We start from the raw sequence: 22960 nt of genomic DNA, 5'->3' as shown, positions 1-22960 counted from the left end.
GTCGTTGATATATATCAGGAAAAGTAATGGTCCAATATTACTTCCCTGTGGAACCCCTATTTCAACTTTTTCAAGTGCACTGCTGGTGTTATCAATCGACACGAATTGCTTTCGATTTGATAAGTAGCTTCGAATTAAGTCATTGGCTACACCTCGTATACCATAGTACTCTAGTTTGGTCAGGAGTATTTTATGATCTAAAGTGTCAAACGCCTTTTTTAAGTCCAGAAACAGACCACCAATGATATTCTTGGAATCAATATTTTCGATAATTGAGTCAACTAATTCGCATATTGCAATCAAAGTGCTGGACCCAGATTTAAAACCATATTGTCTACAATAAAGTATATTATTGTCATTGAGGAATTTATTCAACCTCACTGTTAATAGCTTTTCAAAAATTTTGTTAAAAACACTCAAAGTAGATATCGGTCGATAATTATTAACGTTGGCAGAATCTCCTGACTTAAAAACTGGTATGACCTTCGCGGTTTTCAAACAATCGGGATATTCTCCATTTTCTATTATGATATTGAAGCATTGTGAGAGTATATTTCCAAAAAACTCAATGTTGGATTTGAGAAGTGCTGTAGGTATCTTATCAGGTCCACAACTTTTCTTATTTTTTAATTCCATAATAATATTTTTAACTTCATTTGGATTGGTAGGGTACAAAAATATTGAGTTGGAGTTTCGTTCCATATAGGAAAAAGTGTTGAAGGAAGAGTTCTTAGGAATCTCTCTAGCTAGTTCTTTTCCAACATTTGTAAAGTGATTATTGAAACTTCGACAAATTCCAGGATTGTCTTCAATACGTATATTATTTACTTCCAGACAAAGTGAAGTTTTCATCTTAGATCTACCTAAAATATTGTTGATGTGCTTCCAAAGCTTCGAGTTAGGAGTACTATTCAAGATGGAGGAGTAGTAGTTTTGTTTACATTTTCTTTTACACATTTTAACTTTGTTGGAAACATGAGCGAGCATATCTTTTAGATGGGAGTTACCAGAATCACGTTTCAGGCGTTTAAGATAATTATTTTTAATTTTTATTAAGGTCCAAAGATCAAAAGTCATCCATGGACAGCTATTCTCTTTGAGGCTGGCACATTTTACAACTTTTTTAGAACAAGTTTCAAGCAAAGAGTTGTAGGTTGAAATGATATTTTGTAAACAGAGATCAGCATCTTCAACAGCAACAATAGTCTGCAAGTAGTTTCGGAATAGTTCGCTCAACTTCTTTGTCTTAACTCTAATTGAAATGCAGTTTTCGGATAAAATATTTGTCATAGTTTAAGCTTTAAATAAACCTTCCTTCTGAACGAAATGTCTCAAAACCCCATACAAACTTCAAGCTCGTTGAGCAACCCCTTCCCGTGATCTGATCTGGCCCAAATTTGGCATGAGATCTTGTACTAGGTCTAGGTTCAATTTTAGTCTGCAGCGCATAACTTTTTCAAAAGTCAGGTCATTTGGGGCACTCTAACCGATATTCGATTTTCTAGATCTCAGAAATATGTGCTGTATTCAATTATCGAAATATCTTTGTGTTAATTATTCCTTTATAAAAAATTGCAATTCAACTGATTGGTTAGTATTACAAAAATACATGTCAGGTCTAAAAATGGAACATCATCATATTTTTGCGAAGCATCGCAGCGCTTATGTAATAACTTCACTAGAGCCGGTATGCCTTTTTTATGAATATAAATTCAAAGCGGAAATCTTGCGTAAACATACTCAAAATCCAGTGCAAAGTTGAATTTATGTGTTAGAACATATGACAAATTGCAAAATTACTGAAATTTCGATATACCGCTTCTTTTGGAAATTCGTTTCAAATTCTGTGTTTCGTATTTTGGAAATCCAAAGATGCCAAAATGTGTAAAATTACATAAACTTTCTTATTCTTTTTTTCAAAATTTATCTACTAAGACAAAAACAATTTGGATGATTATGTATTGAAACGTGCAGATTTTATATCACTTTTTTTATATTTTTGTGGTCATGATTAAAAAAAACCGCTTGTGCGCAACATATAGCTTCTGACTACAGCTTTCTTGGACACTAAGTAAAAAAAAATGTGGCATTTCGTAGCTGATATACAGTCTTTTTTCCGAAGAATGTTTTTTTATAGACTTAGAATAATGGAAAAATTAAGTAAAGTAGCCAAATATTGTTTGGAAAACCTCTTTATGTTACACTACGAAGCTTCTAAAACTGTAAATTTCGTACAAATTGGTTCAAAAACAAGAGAGATATTGCGATTTCAAGCGAGGAGTGTCAAATTGACACTCAAGGTCTGATTGGCGAGTTTTTTTCTGTAATGATTAAAATTAGATGTTTGAGAAGTAAATAGTGAATTTTTATCGTATTTGAATCTTCGAATCCCGGAAGCGGAAAACCATGCAGTTCTGGTTACCGATAGCAGAGCGGATAGTTTTGGCGTCGCAGCGTCTAGCATGTCATCAAGCCTCGCTCAAGCTCAGCTGGATTCACACGAAATTTGGTTCCGCATGATATGAAATTGAGGAAAAGATCGTATAAGCACAGAAAATGATTTGGAAGGACCGAAAATTGGAAGGACTAGGAAACAGGTTAACGATTCCAGAACGGAATGTTAATGCATGGTAGCATCGTTTACAACATAAGGTCCCTCGTAAATTGGTGAGCTCTTTCCATTTTTATTTATCATTGTATTCGTCCACATTTCAAAAAAAAAAAATTACACATAAATCCTACTTGCCAAGTAGGATTTCCTTTAAACTCAAAAAGCCCTCCCTCTCCCTATCTGAAACAGCATCCTTGTTTGTAGGGTCGCATGAGTTCTCTTGCACCTGAAAAGTTCATTTCGCTGTTCAGATTATCCCCATATGATTACATTGACTTGTCACGGTGTGCATAATGGTACCACACTGATTCTCAATAGCAACACTTGAAATGAGTATTGAATCCAGATACTTATTTTGGCATCTAGTGTTGAGCTTGATTGTTAGTTGTACCTCGTGTATCAGCCAATTCAAGATGTGTGTAGTCACCCAATGCTATGCTATGCTATGCTATGCTACATGCCACATCTGGCTCCATTTTTTTTATAAGATGTTTCAAGTTACGTCGAATAAAACATGAATAAAACCTGCTTCTTACCGCAATTTGTCGATTTTGGAATTCGGCGTGTGGCGACACCGTGTACTGAACATAGTAAATAATCAAAAAAGGGTGATATGTACCGATGCCAATGGTGCAATTAACCTAGAGAGAGAGAGGCTTTGGAACTTGAAAGTATTAGAACTTGAATTTTGAGTAGCATAGAACGTACTTTATACATCATTGATATAAAGGTTGGCTTGTGATATAGATCTGTTGGCAAGTCAATTGCTTCCTGAGCTGATGTCGGTGAGTTCGAGCCTAAGAGTAAACATCGATCACAGTTGTACCGGATAAGTTTTTCAATGACTGTCCGCCAGCTGCATCGTTGATATAAGGCGCGAATGACATAAAGATATTAAAACGACTATAATCGAAAAAATAATGATATAAAAGGCTAAGCAAGCTTTTTTGAACCTGGTTCATGGGACTTTTGGTTGCTTGGGTCTCTAATAATCATACCTCTTTGTTTTCGTCCAAAAAAACCCTCTCATATCAAATTTAGTTCCATTGAATGATTATTTTTCTAAGCTTAAAAACTAAATTTCCTCGTCTACTCCCCTCTCCACACTGCAAGGCGTAAGGGTCTTTAATTATAGGAACATATATCTTACTCAAATACCGTTTCATGACATACTTTGATAGAAAAAATTGATGATTTTTGCTCACAAAATTTTATTGCACCACCTTCTCCTCTTTCTTGGTACCTACTCACTGGAAGGAAGGTGCTGTCTGAAATTAGCATAGAACAAATATCAAAATGATTTCTCATGTCAAATTTTGTCCATATACTTGATAAATTCTCGAGTTATGCAAAACAAAAAAAATTTATGGATGCCCTGCACCTCGATTCTTATATTCCCAATCCAACGCACGTTTTCACGTTATTTGCAAGCACAGTGATTTAGCACTCGTTAGAAACGACACTATCGGCAATAATATTAGTGACCACTCTCAAGTTATTACGACTCTAAGATTGTCCTCAAATAAATGTAAAACTATTCTGCATAAAAATATCATTGATCGTGCAAGATTAAACAGTTTATTCTCTGATTACCTTAAAAGTGTACAAATTATCGAAAATCCTGAGAATTGTTTGAAAGAAATATGTACCGTTTACGATAGCCTAGTATCGGAATGTACCAAACAAATAACACGAGAAATGAAATTGAAAGGAAAGCCTTGCCCATGGATGTCTTTTGATCTATGTACATTAATCAAAATAAAAAATAATTATATAAAACGTTTAAAACGGAATCCCCAAGATTCACACTTACAAGAAATGTTAAAACATATCTCTAAGAAGGTAGAACAATGTAAGAAGAAATGTAAAGCTTCCTACTATGAAAATTTGCTCAGCAACACAACAAGCTCCAAAGTGTGGAAAGGCATTAACTCAATTTTAGGAAAAGGTAATTCTAATAATGGAATGAAACTTAAAGTTAATAATATCCTTCTCGAGACAAACCCCGAAGTATGCGAAGCTTTTAACAATCACTTCACGAAAATTGGTAAAGATCTAGCAACAACTATTCATAACGATCCTGAATCTGACCCGTTATCCTTTACTAATCGTGTCTCTAACTCCATTTTCCTATATCCGGGAACAAAAAACGAAGTGGTCTTAATTATAAATTCTCTTAAAAACAAAAAATGCTGTGGCCACGATCAGATCCCTACTTACTTATTAAAGGGAAACTGCGATGATTTCTCTCGAATTCTTTGTCAATGCTTTAACAAAATCGTAGAAACAGGACAGTATCCTGACTTTCTCAAAATAGCAAGAGTCGTACCAATTTTCAAGGCAGGAGACAGTCTTGATGTTAACAACTACCGTCCGATTTCTACTTTAAGTATTTTCAGCAAAGTATTTGAAAAAATGTTGATTAATAGGATGAATAAATTCTTGGAAGAAAATAATATCCTTTATAATCTACAGTATGGATTTCGAGCTGGTTCTAGCACCTCAATTGCTACCTGTGAACTTGTCGACACAATAATCGAAAACATAGATTCAAAAAACATAGTCGGGGCTTTGTTTTTAGACCTGAAAAAGGCTTTTGACACCTTGAACCACGATATACTGTTAAAAAAACTAGATTCTTATGGGATTCGGGGAATTGCGAACGATGTTATTCGCAGTTATCTGTCAGGTCGAAAACAATATGTATCAGTGAATAATACCAACAGTTCTTTACAAAACATGAGCATTGGAGTCCCTCAAGGGAGTAATATTGGACCGCTGCTATTTCTGCTTTATGTCAATGATATCCAGAACATTCCCTTACATGGCATCCCAAGACTGTTTGCAGACGATACGGCCCTTTTTTATCCAGGGAAATGTCCTAGGCTTATTGTTAAGCAAATTGAAGAAGATCTTACAGTCCTTTTGAGATATTTTAATGCAAATCTTCTTACTCTAAATTTTCCGAAAACAAAATATATGGTGTTTCATTCAGCAAGAAAAATAGTTCCCAGTCATGAAGATCCTGTAGTCAATGATAACGTGATTGAGAAAGTTGTGAACTTCAAATACCTTGGGCTATTATTAGATGACACCTTATCATGGAAATATCATATAATGCAATTGGAAAGCAAGGTCTCATCACTGTGTGGAATCCTTTGGCGTATAAAGCAATTTGTGCCACGTCATGTCTTACTAAAATTCTATCACGCATTTGTCAATTCTATTCTAAATTATTTAATCATTCTTTGGGGAAGAGCATCTATATCCCTACTAACACGCCTACAAACACTGCAGAACCGTTGCCTGAAAACAATATTTAATCTTCCATTACTGTTTCCAACTTTCCATCTTTATTCTGAAAGATCCCACAATATTTTGCCCCTTACAGAAATGTGTGACTTACAAACCATCTTATTTGTGTTTGATAATCTTCATTCTTCAACCAATAGAAATATGAGCTTTACCATGGGAGTCCGAACCCACAATACCCGACAATCAAGTCATCTTCAGCGTAGTAGATCATCGACTACACTAGGTCAACGAAGAATCTCCTTCATTGGGCCTACCAAATATAATAGTTTACCCAATCGAATCAAAATCATCAACAGTCGATCCGCCTTTAAAACAAATTTGATACAATATCTCAAAGGAATTCATGTTCGTTAACCACCAACCATCGTATCAGTCATAGTAATTTTAGTTTTTTTTGTTTACCTTTAAATATTTTATTTTAGTTCAGTTTTTTTTTTATTTTGTTTTAAGACAGCCTTAGTTTTAATTTTTTTCTTCATATCTTTTAACCTAATTTTAATTTTGTAAATTTTTGTCGTATTCTGTGGATCTCTTAAAAGGATATATTTCCACTGAGATTCACACGTTAACGTAAATTTAGATATTTTTTCTCGTCCATTCCTTCGCATATAGCTTAAAAAAAAATTTGGTTCCCAGCATGAGTAGAGTCTTGTTCGCGTTTTGTTATTTGTATGCTGTCGACATGCTGGGAACAGTAGCGTCCATTACCAGGGGACTCAATTGAGTTTTTTGGTGTGGGGGAGTGTGGCGGGCAATTTAAAGGTAAAAAAAAAAAAAAAAAAAAAAAAAAACCCTCCTATTTACTGCAAGAAAGGTATGGTTTCAAATAATCATAGAAATATTCATCGCATTAAAATACTATCCCCTTCATCCATTGATTTCATTTGCTTTAATAAGTTTTCGAGTTATGTAAAAACATGTTGGGGAGTCACATCCAAGGTTGCCGAAATAAAAAATCTGTGTGTTTGACAAAAGAAAATCTCGAATTCTGTGATTTGAACCTAATATTCTGTGACGGTTTTCTGTGACGCTATTTCTATGAAGTTCACTGAAGTTCATGTGAAACATCAACAAATTGGAAACTACTTACAGTTTTAATAGACAAAAATCAATTTACATTACCTTGTTTTCATCAATTGGAGTCAGAAATAAAAAGTCGAAAGTGGCATACAAATTTATAATTAATGGAAATCAGTTCAAAACTTAGAAAATCTGTGAATTCTGTGAAAGTTTTGAAAATTCTGTGATCTGTGACACAGATACTGTAACGAAATTTTGCACAAAATTCCGTGATAATACAGATTTTTCTGTGATTTCGCAACCTTGGTCCTATCTGGATGGAGATTATATCCTTATATCCATAGAAATATTTTTCGAAATCAAATACCCTTTGATGCCAAAGTTGGTTAGTTTTTGAACGTTTAGTTCTTGATGATCATAATGATGGATAATAATAATATTCAATACCTTTTAACCGAAGATGTTGAAACATTTCAAAACGAAATCAATGTTTTCTTTGAATGGTGCAACAAAAGTTTACTTCAATTGAATGTTAAAAAATGCAACTCTATATCATTTAGCAGAAAGCAAAGTTACCCCATCATTGAAACAAAATTAGGCAATCAACCAGTACAAAAATGCAAAATTGTAAGGGATCTCGGCGTCATACTGGATTCAAAACTCACGTTTGTAGAACATCAGAACAATATCATCAATAAAGCAAATTGCATGCTAGGATTTGTAAAACGTTTCAGCAAACACTTTCAAGACCCATACACCATAAAATCACTTTATATATCCTATGTTCGTTCGATACTGGAGTATTGTAGCATCATATGGAATCCTTATTCAAATATTCACGAGCAACGTCTCGAGTCAGTTCAAAAACAATTTTTGTTATATGCGCTACGTAAAATCAATTGGACCACTTTTCCTCTGCCATCGTATGAATCTCGTTGTAAGCTTATTGATATAGAACCTCTCAGTAAACGCAGAGAATTTTCCCAAATTGCATTTGTAAATGATGTTGTTACACAAAGAATAGACAGTCCTGAATTACTTTCAAAACTAAATTTTTACGCACCCTCCCGTCCATTAAGAAATAAACATTTGTTCTACATTAAACTTTACGACAAAGACTATGCAAAACATCAACCTATTAATCAAATGATGTACAAATACAATTTACAAAGTGAAATTATAGACGTAGCGATAAAAAAAACACAATTAAAAAAGGCATTTAAAAACAACTTCTTAGAACAACAAAATAGCTTACATTAGTTTTAAGTAGTTTTAAGTATTGTAGTCTTCTTAGTTTGACTTAATAAATAAATAAATAACCTTTTCGGGTCCGTATTAGTTCTCGGGTTAAGCAAAAAAAAAAGTCTTCCTTTCCCTCTGCATATCTCCCCATTGAAAGAATACATACTTTTATCTGCAAATGACCTTGCCACGATAAATAATATTATAGGGTTCAACCGCTGGAATTTGTTTGTAATAGGGTTTTTCACAAATTTGGTAGTCCATCAGAAATCACCCGTATCATTGCCTCATCACACGTCACGAGCTCTGGAACACGCAAAAAGTTGTTGATGGAGTTTAGGTTTGAATGACTCATAACTAGGAAACAATTTCAGCATATCGGAGAAAATTATGAAGAAAATATTGTGGAACATTTCAGCGAGTAGTTTTTCGCTTATTAAAAATTAAAAATTTTCGAATGAACATTGACTTCCCTGATGACCCTTATTCGTAGATTCCGATCATGTGCTTCACTCCAACGCATGATTCGAACAAAGTGTTTGCATACTTTTGTAACACTCAGGTACCGACATGTTTGGAATAATCAACGGTTTTGCAAGCATACGATTTAAATATGATGGAATTTGAAGGGAACTGTGCAAAATATTATTTTTCTTTTTCTCTTGCACCGAAAATTACTCGAAAACGCGTTAATTTTTAAATTAAAAATTTTTTTAGGTCGGATAGTACTTTTTACAACAAAATGCTGAATTTTGCATGTCCGATAACAAGGAAAAGAGTTATCAGCTAAAGAAAGTGTCCCATTTCTAGATGGTTATGGTGGTGGTGAAAATGATGAACTGCGCAAATAGAATATTGCGTAAGCTCAGTATCTACCTACTTATAAATGTAAATGTATAATTGATGTAGGGTCAATGGAGAATTGCAAAACATATCTTCAATCAATTTATTTCTTGTATTTTATAAGTATACTTGATTGCGTTTGAACAATTTGTAACAGTGTTACAAATAACGATACTAAAATTCCGAGAAAGAGCCTTAATATTTGAATTTTAATTAATTGAGCTTGTTTTAAGATCCCTCGATTCTTTTAGGCGATACTAGCGCCAAACGCTATAATAAAATTTTGGGTCCAACCATACATAAAGAGAATTAACCAATCAGGAATCGACACGTTATGACGGGAACCAAGGTTAGGGAAACGTGGGCTTTAACCGCCAAATCCAATTCAGAGGTCTCATTTCTAGTGGTCCTTCTGAGGTGACAAGTAGTGCCGAAGAAAAGCCAAAAGCGTATCGCTAAAATTATTGACCACTGTGCGGAGGTTATCGACCAATTAAGGTAACATTATTGGTTGAAAAATTAGCTAAAACCACATTAAGCTAATGGAATTCATTTTAAAGGGGGGGCATAACGCTACACGTGCCCTCTCCCCCGCTGTACCGAAAGTGAATTTCCGGAACGACGGACTTCGTGCTGAACATCCGACCGGAACAAGATTGGGAAACCCTGCAGAACACACGGACTTTGAAGAGCTCCCTCGGCCGACAGCATAACTGCATCACCCCTTTATGCTGCTGGTGGAAACCGCGACGCCGACCGACTCACCTAAGCCGCCGAACATTTACGACACTCAACGTGGACACGAACCCGCAGGCGAAAAACAGGTGATGTAAAAACTAAAATGGTACTAGAAGTTCCTTCAAGAGGAATAAATTCCGGCATTTATTTGAAGTCTTAGTCGTGATAACTTAGGACAAGATTCCTGAATTGGTTCGTTTAGAGTTTTATGTCGATCAGAAGATCGATTTCTCGTTGGTTGGTCCTCTTTTGTGTGCCAGGATTTAAAATGACCCTAAGAGTCTCACCGGGCCTTAAGACTTGCGACTTTGCGGCAGCTTGCTGCCTGGCGCGAAAGCGTACGCGTTACAAATTGGTGTCAAAAATCAAATCTAGTCTGGAATTGAGGCAGTTTGCACAATTCTTATCGAACCTGAACCCGTGTGATGTTTAAAACAGTTCAAAGTCAATCTGTTCTAGTATATATTCCTTATTTTGATGTGCAGTTAGAAGGGAAGGTTTCATTGCTTACAATAGAAGAATTTTAAAATAACTTTCAACTGCATTTGGATGAATTTCGTTCAACTCAACTAAATAGACAAGTGAAAATGGGGTTAGCTTTCAATGACCTGATTATATTAATTTAACTTGAACCTATTTTGTTGACTGTCGGATAAATATACGGTTATCAAATTTATGGCCCAGGTTTTCATCGGTGGTAAGTACCTAGTTGAATGTGGGGAAGCTATTTGCAGCCAGTTTCAATGATTGTGTTAAATTGGATTAGCGAGATAATTGTTACGCAAATCACGTTAAGCGCTTGTTACGAGTATTGTGGCTGGATACAATCAATAACACGCACCAATTGATAAACACTTTACGATTCAAGGGAAATTTGTTCATATATTTCATCACAACAGTAGTCAATCAACGATGTAGGACATTTATTTCGTTGGAATTAGTGATATAATCAAAACTAAAGGGAAATGATAATTCGCAGGCTTTGTGGTCAGCACTTGATGCACTTCGTTTTGTTGCAGCTTGAGCAACTGAAAGGAAGCAACAAGTTTAGAATTGAAATCCGCTTACACAAACTGTTTCCCGGAAACGGAAAATTGAATTTAAGTTTTCACTCCTAGACATCACGACGATGATGATCTAAACTGATGCGAGTGCCATTTCTCGGGAATGCAATTTCGAGTTGCCTTCAAATCGAATGAATAACAAAGTTGCACTTACAATCGCTTGTTTGAGCTAAAATTAAACGAAAAAGGGAACATTTCACGAAAGTGACAAAAATGACAAAAATGACAAAAATGACAAAAATGACAAAAATGACAAAAATGACAAAAATGACAAAAATGACAAAAATGACAAAAATGACAAAAATGACAAAAATGACAAAAATGACAAAAATGACAAAAATGACAAAAATGACAAAAATGACAAAAATGACAAAAATGACACAAAAATGACAAAAATGACAAAAATGACAAAAATGACAAAAATGACAAAAATGACAAAAATGACAAAAATGACAAAAATGACAAAAATGACAAAAATGACAAAAATGACAAAAATGACAAAAATGACAAAAATGACAAAAATGACAAAAAATGACAAAAATGACAAAAATGACAAAAATGACAAAAATTACAAAAAAATACAAAAATTAAAAATTACAAAAATTACAAAAATTACAAAAATTACAAAAATTACAAAAATTACAAAAATTACAAAAATTACAAAAATTACAAAAATTACAAAAATTACAAAAATTACAAAAATTACAAAAATTACAAAAATTACAAAAATTACAAAAATTACAAAAGTTACAAGAGTTACAAAAATTAGAAAATTACAAAAATCACACAAAAATCACATAAAAATGGTACAAAAATGACACAAAAATTTCACAAAAATTACACATTAAATACACTTAAATTACACAAAAATGACAAAATTAATAAAAATAATTATACACAAAAAATTTCATACAAATTTCACCAAAATTGTACAAAAATTCATCAAGAAGTGCATACAGTATTGTTCCGATTTTGTCAGCTCCCGATTTTGTCTACCCCCGATTTTGTCTATCCCCGATTTTGTCAGCATTTTATCCCAATTTTGTCAGCCTTTAAATTTAGTGTTGTTTTTAAAACAAAACTAATCAAAATCCAAGTATCTCGAAAACGCGTGGATATTTTCGAGTGATGTATTTACAAAAAATATTCTAGAGATTGAAAGAAATTAGTTTAGGGTATTCTTATCACGATTTTTCAATGCATGTGTGAGATATCGAACAATGTATGCAAAAAAATTGCGAAAATCAAATTTATTTATTTTTTCGAAAAAAGTTGTTTTTGGAAAAGGGCTGTTATTTCTTCAGATTTGCAAATTCTAAATTTTTTTTTTAAATTTCAATCAATCACAAACACCTTCCTGTACCCAATTAATAAGGTTTTGAAGAAATTAGCAAAACCGTAATGTAAAGAATTAAGAATTTCAAAAATATTTTTTCATCTTTGATGGACCATAACTTTTATAATACAGTATTGTTCCGATTTTGTCAGCTCCCGATTTTGTCTACCTTTAAATTTAGTTGAAATTTCCTGCTTCTCATCTATGCATTTTTGGACGCAAGGTACGTTACGGGAAGTTTGACGTTCTTAAAGGCTCTGGGATTTCGATAACGACCAGAGGGAGCTTATGGTCTGCTGTGACATTGGCGCATGGCATAAAAGTGATGCGCTCTTTATTAATTTTACGCCCTGGAGCATTAGCCTCTTTCGAACCAACAAGTGATTCTGTTGGCAACATTTTAAAAAACAATTCCGATCGTCCGCATTATACACCATCTGAGCAGTAAGCTTTCGATGAAGTATTTCCTCGTGAAAGTTCTCCAAAAAACCCTCAACACTTCCTATATCGCTCGACAACGCTTCGCCACATATCTTAAGCTTGCGGATACCAAACGCTTTTTGAAGATATGTATCCAGTGCAGTGAAAATTTAAATGAATCTGGGACGTTGCAACTTTCAGCAAATTTTGAGCTTTGACTATGAGCATGGTCGAAGAAACTGTTTTGTTCTTTTGAATTTTTCTGACGGTTGTTGGATGGATTTTGTACTTCTTCGCGATGTCTGCTTTCTTCGCAGCCTTGTCCTCAAGATTCCGAAGGATTTTGACTTTTTCCTTAAGGCTGAGCGAGTTTCGTTTTTTTCCTCAATAGCTACTAGTTTTGGAGACATCTGTAAATTGTTAAAAAAAAGCCATCTGTTTTGAAAACCGTACAATTTGAAGCACTTAAGATAGTACAAACCTTGCTCTGCACAGTGCTTAGCTATTAATGGTGACTTTTTTAAAGTAAGTTATAACGAAGATTCTTGATGGTGTTTCCGATATTACTGCGGAAAAATAGGTAAACGTATGTATTTGGAAACAGTATTTTCAGATTTTATTTGGAGTTTAGAACTTGCCTCACCTTACCTCAGCGGTTGGAAGCAGAAAGAGGTTGTTGAATATTGACACCTAATCATGAAGCATTTCTGTAATGTTGGCAGCAGTGAGCTGTCAACACGTGCTGATAGGTTCAAGATGTATTAAGTTTAAAGTGATCTAACTTATGTGATCAATAAATTCAGCTGTTTTGCAATTGTATATCAATCCTGCAGCTACGCACCAACGGTTTTTCAAATGGCATATAGACAATCCATTGTATGAAGGGTGTTTGTAAACAATCACTTAAGGTTCAGTTTTTGAACAGGTCTTCCATTTTGCTATTTGCAAGACCTTTCATTTGACGCCTCAAGAACTCAAATCGGTCAAGCGGTCATCGAGAAACGTGTGTGACATTATTTTGTAACATACACACACATACACATATACATACACACATACAGACATGTTCCGATCTCGACGAACTGAGTCGAATGGTATATGACACTTGGCCCTCCGGGCCTCGGATCGAAAGTTGGGTTGGGAAAGAAGGGTAAAAAATAAAGAAAAGGGGTCAATGTCACCACTTATCACGGTATTGACATAAAATATCGAAATAACAAGCAAACGGACAATTATCAAATCAAAATTGAAATTATTTTCAAGAAATTTTTATTTCCCGATTTTGTCAGGTACCCTGTTTTGTCAGCCCTAAATTCAACATGGGGCTGACAAAATCGGAACAATACTGTAATTGATTTAAAAATTACACAAAATTTTTATTATATAATTGACTAAAAATGCTTCAGAAATTGGCAAAAAATTATACCAGCATTGGACAAAATCCCGTAAAATGACACAAATATATCATATAAACTGCACAAGAATTTAAAAAAAAATCCACACAAATTCCACAAAAATGGTTTAATTAATATAAAAATTACACAAAATTTTTATTACATAACTGACTAAAAATGTTTCAGGAATTGCCAAAAAATTATACCAGCTTTGGACAAAATCCCGTAAAAATGACACGAATATATCATAAAACTTCACAAGAATTAAATCACAAATATCACAAGATTGTTCCAACAAAAATAAACTGTTAGCGGAAATGAAAATCTAATTGTTTTAAATGTTATACATCATTTCGAGTTACATTTTTGAAATTAAGTGTTATTTTATCCTTTTTGAATTTGAAAATAGTTTCCCCTCGTTTCACCTTCAAAGAAACACATTTGAGGGAACGGATCCACCCAACTTTCCGAAATATCATACCTCAATCTGAAGTGTTTTTCCACTGCCGGCAGATGTTCTAATTGAAGCACCGTTATACACCCACGCGTGCCAAAAAATCAACGTCGGGTGGAGTTTTCCATCCACCCAAAGCCAAAGCCCAGGCCAGCAAGAAAAGCCGGTAGCTTGATTTTCGAACATTTTCACCGGATCGGGTGGTTTGTTCGAAACAAATTCGAACAAAAACATAAACAAACGTCCTTTAGCGCTCTCCCGCTCAAATTCGGTTTGAAGAGACTTTTGGAGAGTCGCTGCAACAGCTGAGCTGAGATTTTGTGCTTCTTCAGCTGAGGGCCACGTGGAGAATGTCCTAACGTGCCGCAAGAAGCGGCCACAGCAGTCAGATTCAACAGTTCTTCGCGAGCCGTTCCGTCGATAACACGTGCGTGCATTTCCTCCGGAAGTTCGTCGCGCGCCTTCGGTGATCCTTCTCGAGTAGAGTGTGGTGTCCTTTCTGGTCGGTTCTGTGGGTTTTTTCTTCCACCCATCATTGGTCGGTCTGTCGCGGGAAAAGTCAAGCCAGTGGAAAATACCATTACCTCCTCCTGGTGGTGGATCTCTCATTGCGGATTACTCCTCTTGAAATGTGACACTTGCTGCTGGATAGAATTTCACTCGCGCGCGTTGAAGTAAGTTCCAAGCATCGTTACGAATTTGGTCGATCTAATTTTAGCAACTTAATGAAAAAAGTAAAGTTACCTAACTTGCAGAAAAAACTATTTTTGAACACCAAAGTTTCATCGAACACCCTAAGTGACATACAACACAGTCGGGAAAGTTTTGGTGGGTTTGCTGTTGGTTATTTAGTCAATCCTTGTTGGCTAAAACCCACATGTTTGGTGGGCTCAAGGTGAAGGACTCGCACCTACGCGAAAACAAATCTGGAACTCATTCGTGTAACGCCCTGCTAATTGAATGACGTTAATGGACGGGTCCATGAAATGATAAACATCGAATCAATTAGGTGGGAATCAACTTTTGGAAGATATTTGAATCTGGTGCAGACTCATGTTTATTGATGGTTTTGTATCAACATCATAAAAAAATTGTTTTTTTTAAATTTAAGAACCATTTCATGCATTGTGTAATTTAACTTTTAATTATATTCCTGATCCATCATAAATTTTGTGTGTTGACTATTACATTTGCACTTTATTCAATAAATTTAAAAAAATCTAAGCACACTCGAGTGGACTTTTATGGCAAAATTACATCTAATTTTGCTATCATGGCTTGAAAGTAAAATAAGGTATTATTTAGCCCGAATAAAGGTTGTACAATTCTAAAATTGTGTCTCACTTTTCATATATGGATACCTTGATTATTTCTATTCTAGGTTTCTTTGATACCTTAATGATGCCTTAACTTCAAAATGTGTCTTAAGGGCATAATGATACCCTTTAAAGGGGTAAAATTGCATTTCAAGAAGATTTGAAAAGTGGTAGGTTATATTTTAGATTATATGCGTGCATCAAATTTTAGCTTAATTGTTTTGATAAATTTCTTAATCTATTCGATTCTTTTTCTTAAAAATCAACTGTTTGATAAAAAGTAAAAATCCTTCAATTAAATACACATAACTTGTTCGACTTTGGCCCCAAAACTTTTTGTTGTCAAAACTGAACCGTGCCAAAGTCAAACGGATTTTTTACCGCTTTTTCAATACTATAATCAAAAACAAACCTTTGTTATTTCCCTTAGCGACATGTCAATTTTCAAATTTTTTAGTCATTTTAATCATTTTAGCTCATATTCTTTTTATATCATCGTTTAGACCAGGGGTGAGCAACCTTTTGAACCAACGGGCCAATTAAAATTTGAAATCTTGTCAGCGGGCCGCACTTAAAATAACTTGTTTTTAACAATAAGCAGAGCTTCTGTCATTTTTTATAACTACAAATTATTGGCGAAAACTAATCTGAAAAAGGATAGATAAACCGAATTCACGTGGTTAAAATCAGAAATTAAACACGACTTTTTTAAATACCCGATATTGAAAAGGTACATCACTGAATCTTTGTCATTTTAACTTCATCTCCATTTTCTCAATTTTTCAATAGTCAATCACAATAGCGTTGGGCGTTGAATTGCTAATTGACTTTCTGTGATTTTGTTTTCCATTATTCAAACTTGTCCTCAAAGCCTAGATGTTTTTCCAACTAACGGAAAGAACCTCGTTTTTAAATGGAAGTTCTGTATTGGATCATTGCATTGAGATGTTGAGCAGGGTCTTCGAAATTACAGAGAAATGTTCAATTTTACACATTTTAGGCTACTGTCTTCAAAACTACATGCTTGATACAAGATTTTTATCCAGATTTTCATTATTTTAAATCTTATTTAGGTATCACTGGGATAGGATTTTAAGCTATATTATGAGTGGAACAACTCAATTTATCGATGTTTGTTATAAATTTTCTATCAAATTTCTGAAAAAGCATCACATATTCGTCAAATAACTTTTGAGTTGAATCACAGAATTACAGATATCTATTATTTTTTACAAGAACTAATATTTTTTGTAGAAAATTTCGATTCCGGCTAAATCTTAAATCGTTCATCCGGGCTTTCTTATTAAACTTTCGTTTTTTTCGCCAATATTCAGAAATAAATAATATTTCACAAGGTTTGGTTTGAAATTTTTGCCAGTATTTGAATGCTAACAGAACAAGCCTTTTTACCGAATTAGATAGAAAATTACTTGCTGAGCATATTTTTTATCATACATCTTTATTTTAGCTTGAAACGAAAATAATGACTTCACTAGCGGACTTCGAAATTGCTTTGATTATGTGTAGCTTCCGATTTTAGCTGCTCTTCCTCACTTTAATGAATTTTGCGTCTCAAAGTGGTGGGAGTTAAATAATTAGGAAAATGTATCCTGAATTAAAAAAAAAAAATCCAATATTACGTTATGCCAATAAACAATATTGCATTTATGCCTTGAAAAGAACATAATAAATGCTTAAAAAGCCACAAAAAGTGTACAATCTCGATGATTGTGGGGCAAATGGAGATAAGTGAATATTTTGATCACGTTATATGAATTTCCTGAATTTCCTGAAATCCATTGTAGAAAAAAAAAGTTAAGGCATTAAAATTCGAAAAATGCTTCGCGGGCCGCACAAAAGGGTCTCGTGGGCCACATGCGGCCCGCGGGCCGCGCGTTGCTCATCCCTGGTTTAGACTAATTTTTCGGTTTTAGTGAAAATTTCAAAACAAGCCTGGCCTGGCTCAGATACCTGGTTTTTGTGGAAAACTGCCCGAATATTGCCCGGATTCAGGGCCGTAGGAATAACAACTTTGCAAGGAGGGGGTGCTTTTGGCGACTTATTTTCATCTATGATATATTTGCTCAAACAATGCATGAATTAGAAAAAAATAAAGAACAATCTGCTAGAATCCTATTTGATTATTAATTTTTAAATTCTTTTATATTAAAAGTTTACGAATTAATACGAATAAAAAATGTAAAAATACGACCTAGAATCTTTAAAATGGTAAGCTTAATTTGTATAACTAAGCAATAAGTAACTAAAAAGGGAAGCAACTTTTATCGATGGTTAGGCTTTGGATTTGCTCAAGAGTCTGGTTGATTAAGGCTCTTGATTTGAGCAAGAGAAAGTTATTTTTATCATGCCTTCAATTTATTTGAAAATGAAAAAAAAATCTAAGCTCATATAAAATTGCTAAATAAATATACCAAATTGAACACCTAGATGTTTAAACAAATTCAAACATTTTAACCATCTATGAATATTAATTAATTTTAGAAAATGAAAAAAAAATGAGAGTTGAAACTTTCACAGTTCAAACTTGATTCAAGTTTAAGATTTAAGTTTGAATTAGACTTTAAAAAACTGCAATATTTATAAAGTTCAGCAATACATCGAGGAAATATGTTGCTCTCTGCAGATTTTTTTCGGTGAAAATTCATGTTGCTTTATCAGCAATATTTTAAAAATCAATTCCATTAATAAAATCTTGTGGACAATTTAAAAAAAAATAGAAATCTGGTATTTTTATAAAGCAACGTTTGAAAAAAATTAAATACTATTCAATCTTTATGATTATCTGCTGAGTTGTTTATACAAACTGACTTGAGTTAAAAATTTGAAATTTTGATTTCAAAGTAGTCGAAGATTCCTTTGAATTCAGCTACAGTATTTGAAAGACCCAAATACTAGTATTTCACTAGCTACTTGCTAGCCTTCCCACCCACCACCCACCCACTGAGGATGCTAGCAAGTAGCTAGTGAAATACTAGTATTTGGGTCTTTCAAATACTGTAGCTGAATTCAAAGGAATCTTCGACTACTTTGAAATCATAGTTTCATTCAGCTAAGAGGTTCTTCAAACCTTTGATTATTAGTTGAAATTTTGAAATTCAATTAATAATCAAAATTATAAATCTGTTACCTCTTGCGATTCGAATTCCTCAACGAAATAATCATCTTGAAATTTTTATCTTGATTGTATAACTCTTATGCTAGCCAAACGGAATTTTAATTTTGAATATACAGTACCGTTCATGATTGTATAGAAATTGGAAGTACGTGCACTGTCACTTTAATTTTGAACTTCCATATTTTTTTACTCTAATGATATGATTTGATCAAATTTTCTGCGTAAGATAGATCAACTATCACACTATTATATCACAAAATATGAGCTTTCTGAATATTGTGTGGCCAGAGATAAAGTAATTCTACGGAAATCGGACTTTTTGGACTTTTACCATTCAAACTGCAATATCTCAGAAACTACGCTATGCTTTTAATTGAAATTTTTCAGAGTGATTGTTGAAATTTGAAGTAAACATGTCTGAAGTTTTTGAAAAGTTCTATCGATGGGATCAAAAGTTACGCGATGTTCAATATTTCAGGCATGAATCTAAAAATGCGATTACTATAGAATTTGGGACGATTCATGAGAACAATATCTTTTCCATCCACAAATCAGTCAAATAATGTCTGACAGAAGTAATGAACAAACAATTGAATAAATGATCCATCCATGTGTTATGAAATCAAAATCTCACAAAATGGTTTAAGGTTTTTGATTGGAACTGATTAACTGGTTATTGAACATGAAAAATGATTTTCCTATGGAAACATTTGTCCAAAATTCTATAGAAATCGCATTTGAAGGTTCATATCTGAAATATTGTACATCGCGTAACTTTTGACCTCATCGATAGAACTTTTCAAAAACTTCAGACTTTATATTTCAACAATCACTCTGAAAAATTTGAACGGTACTGTAAATTCTTAATCTGAATTTTGAATCTGAATTAAAGTTTTAATTAGGGATGTATTTTCAAATTTCAATATTGTTTCTTAATCCATCTAAATCTTGATTCCAGTTCAGGCGCTTAATCTAAATTTCAGTTCAAAATTTAAAAAAATGAACCAAGAAGTGAAATTTCGTTTTCAAAATCGACTCAATTATGATTAAGCTTTCCAAATTGTATGGATTTATCAAGGCTTCCCAGTTATTCAATGAAATTTTTGAAATTTTTGAAGTCCGGTTCGCCTTAAATGCCTGGATATTGGAGAAAACTGCTCGGATTTTGCCTGGTTTAATTTACATTATTTGAAAGATTGAACAAAAATCTCAAATTCAGTTTTGATTGGACGTCCGAAAAAGTTTTTTTATTTCATTAAACCACCAAATTTTTTTCGGATGCCTTAAACGAATTGAGCGCAGCTAAATTCAAATATTTTTTTCACTTTTTTTTCTTAATTGTTTTTTGAATATTGCCTAGAATTTGCTCAATTTGCACAGATATTATCCGCGTTTTGAAATGTTAAATTTTAATCAACTACTCGAATTTTGCAAGGTTCGGGGCAAAAATTGCCCGGAATTTCCCGTTCTTGCTGCTGGCTACGAGCGAAAATAATGCTGGAAAACTCGAATTTTGAAGTTTTTGGTTTCAAGCTGAACTAATTATTTTATTAATTAATTTTTAATCTGACTTGTGGAACTGAAATAAAATATAAAAATGATGATTTGGAGTTTTATTCCACATCGTTATTTTAAAGCTTTGTTTTGTTTGATCTCTGCAAAACTTCAAATCCGAATAAGAACCCAAAATTAAGGATGGTTTCTTTTATTATTTTTTACTTTTCGGATATCAGGATTTCAATACAATTTTTCAACATCATTGAAAATTTAAAATGGGCTTGTGATATAGCTCAGTTGGCAAGTTTGTTGTCTCCTGAGCCGATGTCCGTGAGTTCGAGCCCAAGAGTAAACATCGAACACAGTTGTACCGGATAAGTTTTTCAATAACGATCCGCCAACTGTAACGTTGATAAAGTCGCGAATGCCATTATTTTATTTATTTATTTGCCATAAAAATGGTAAAACGACTATAATCGAAACAAAAAAAAAATTGAAAATTTAATATTCAGATTCAGAACTGAATTTCTATTAACAAGTGATTTTTTAACTGTAGCAGAAATTTGAATTTTGGACTAGTTTTCGAGATTTTTATATCAAATCTGAGTCAAATTTTTGATTACCAAAAAAAACCTTACTATATCTTCCAAATTAAAAAAAAAAGTGTAGAGTAGTATTCCCCGCTAGCTTTTCTGGACTCTCAGGGAGGGGGGGGGGGGGGTTGCTTTTACTCTCAAACTCCCGGTTCCTACAGCCATGCACGGGTTTATTGATATTTATTGCAAAAAATTTTAATTTTTGGGTTATAGAATAATTTTTAGAGCGATTTACATCAAAATTAAAACAAAAAAAATTTTTTTAAAGCTCAATCCCCCATACCAAAAAGCTCATTTGAGCCCTCTAGAATGGACGATAACTGTTCTCAGCATGTCTGGCAGCAAACAAAAAAAAAACAACATTAGAAACTAAAAGGCGGACAAACTTTAATCATGCTGAGAACGTAAAAATATTATTTACTACGAGGAAGCATGAAAAAGCAGAAAAGTATTCTATTCAATGAATCTCAGTGGAAGAACATTCCTTTGAAGAGATCCATTTTACAAATTAGTTATTTATTTATAAGAATTGAGAAAAAAAACTAAATTATAAGGACTAAATTTATTTCTTAGAAATAAACAAAATAAAAAATTGATCGTGTGGTGTGGTTGGTTATTGGCTTAGGTTTACTTCAATGTATTAGATTGATTTTGATAATGTTTCTATTGTTACTTTTTTTTATACCTCTGGAAATTCGGCGTTGACCAAGATGAGTAGAAGTTGTGCTGCGCATAAGATGGTGAGATTGACGGGTATCAAGTTTTGATTATGGCTAGACGAGCTCTAATTATCGAATACTGTTTGCATTGATTTTGGTGAAAATGCAAAATTTCAATGAAGGTGAAACTTGAGGAACAATGTATGTAATCCTTAGCTTATTTTTCGGTTTTTGGAAATTATATTTTTCGTCACTTTAGAACCACGTTGGTTTTTTTAAATATTTTTGTAAAGTGTTAAAGAAAATTGCTATTTTGCTGAAAACGTCGTACGTCAGTACGAAACTGTTTCTAATGAAAATTCAATAAAGAAAATACGTATTTGTAGAAAAGAGGGGCGCTGGTTATACCCTTATCTCCCCTACTTAAATACTTTAATACTCTAATACTTTAATACTTCAATACTTTAATACAAAGTTTATGAGTTGACCCAGACCTGCAATTTCATAATTAATTTAGTTATTTTGAGCAATTTCAGATGATGAAATTAAAAAAAAAAGTTGTCGAATAGTTTCAAAAACTGAGCGAACGTTTTGGTCAAATTTCTTTTATAAAATTTATGTTCGTCTATATCGCATTGCATAAAATTGACAAAAATTTTTTTATAATTCTTCATTTGGCGTAAGAAAACTTTACAGATAAGATGAATGTACTCTAAGTGAAATAAAGGTGGCCGGGCCAAGATACCCCACAAGAGATGATTTAGAAATTGATTGCGTTTGAGTGACTTCTTAATTATTCATGAAAAAAAATCCTTTTCCATGTGAAAGAGCTAGACAAAACTGAGATAAAAGCATGATTATCTTAGTAATGTTTTTAGCTAGTTAAATAAAACAAGCATATGATGTGTGTATAATAAGGTTGCCAGAATTTTTTCAGCACGTATCCGGGCCGGACAAACCGAGCAATTTTTATATAAAAACCTGGCAGAATCCGGGCATTCGATTTCAGATTGTCGAACAAAAATCCGGGCAACATCCGGGCAAATTTTGTCAAAATTCAGAAATTCCTCCACAAAAATTTAGAATATGAAATGAAAAAAAAAAAAAAATTAAAACTCATCGACAGATTTTGAACCGTATTTTAGGCTTCCGTTTTAGAGGTGTTTGCTGTGGTTTTTTTTATCTAATTTGCCAAATAAAGTGAATAAATCCGGGCATTTTTCAATGAAATCCGGGCAACCGGCACGGGCCAGACTGTTCTTAAATTTAGTATAAAATATCCAGGGAATCCCGGATAAAAACCGGGCAATCTGGCAACC

At 33.5% G+C, this 22960-nt stretch overlaps 1 long non-coding RNA gene across 1 annotated transcript in view; it reads left to right on the top strand.

Moving 5' to 3' along the window:
- The first annotated feature begins 14831 nt into the window (after positions 1-14831).
- Positions 14832-22960, top strand: part of LOC129755688 (uncharacterized) — a 45195-nt gene continuing 37066 nt past the window's right edge. The window contains exon 1 of the long non-coding RNA XR_008739305.1: positions 14832-15111. This is a non-coding gene — a long non-coding RNA (uncharacterized LOC129755688). The remainder of the gene's footprint in view (positions 15112-22960) is intronic.

Source organism: Uranotaenia lowii, chromosome 3, assembly GCF_029784155.1.
Source record: "Uranotaenia lowii strain MFRU-FL chromosome 3, ASM2978415v1, whole genome shotgun sequence".
Lineage (NCBI taxonomy): Eukaryota > Metazoa > Arthropoda > Insecta > Diptera > Culicidae > Uranotaenia > Uranotaenia lowii.
The sequence above is the reverse complement of the archived record's forward strand: the minus strand, read 5'-3'. Positions and strand labels throughout refer to the sequence as shown.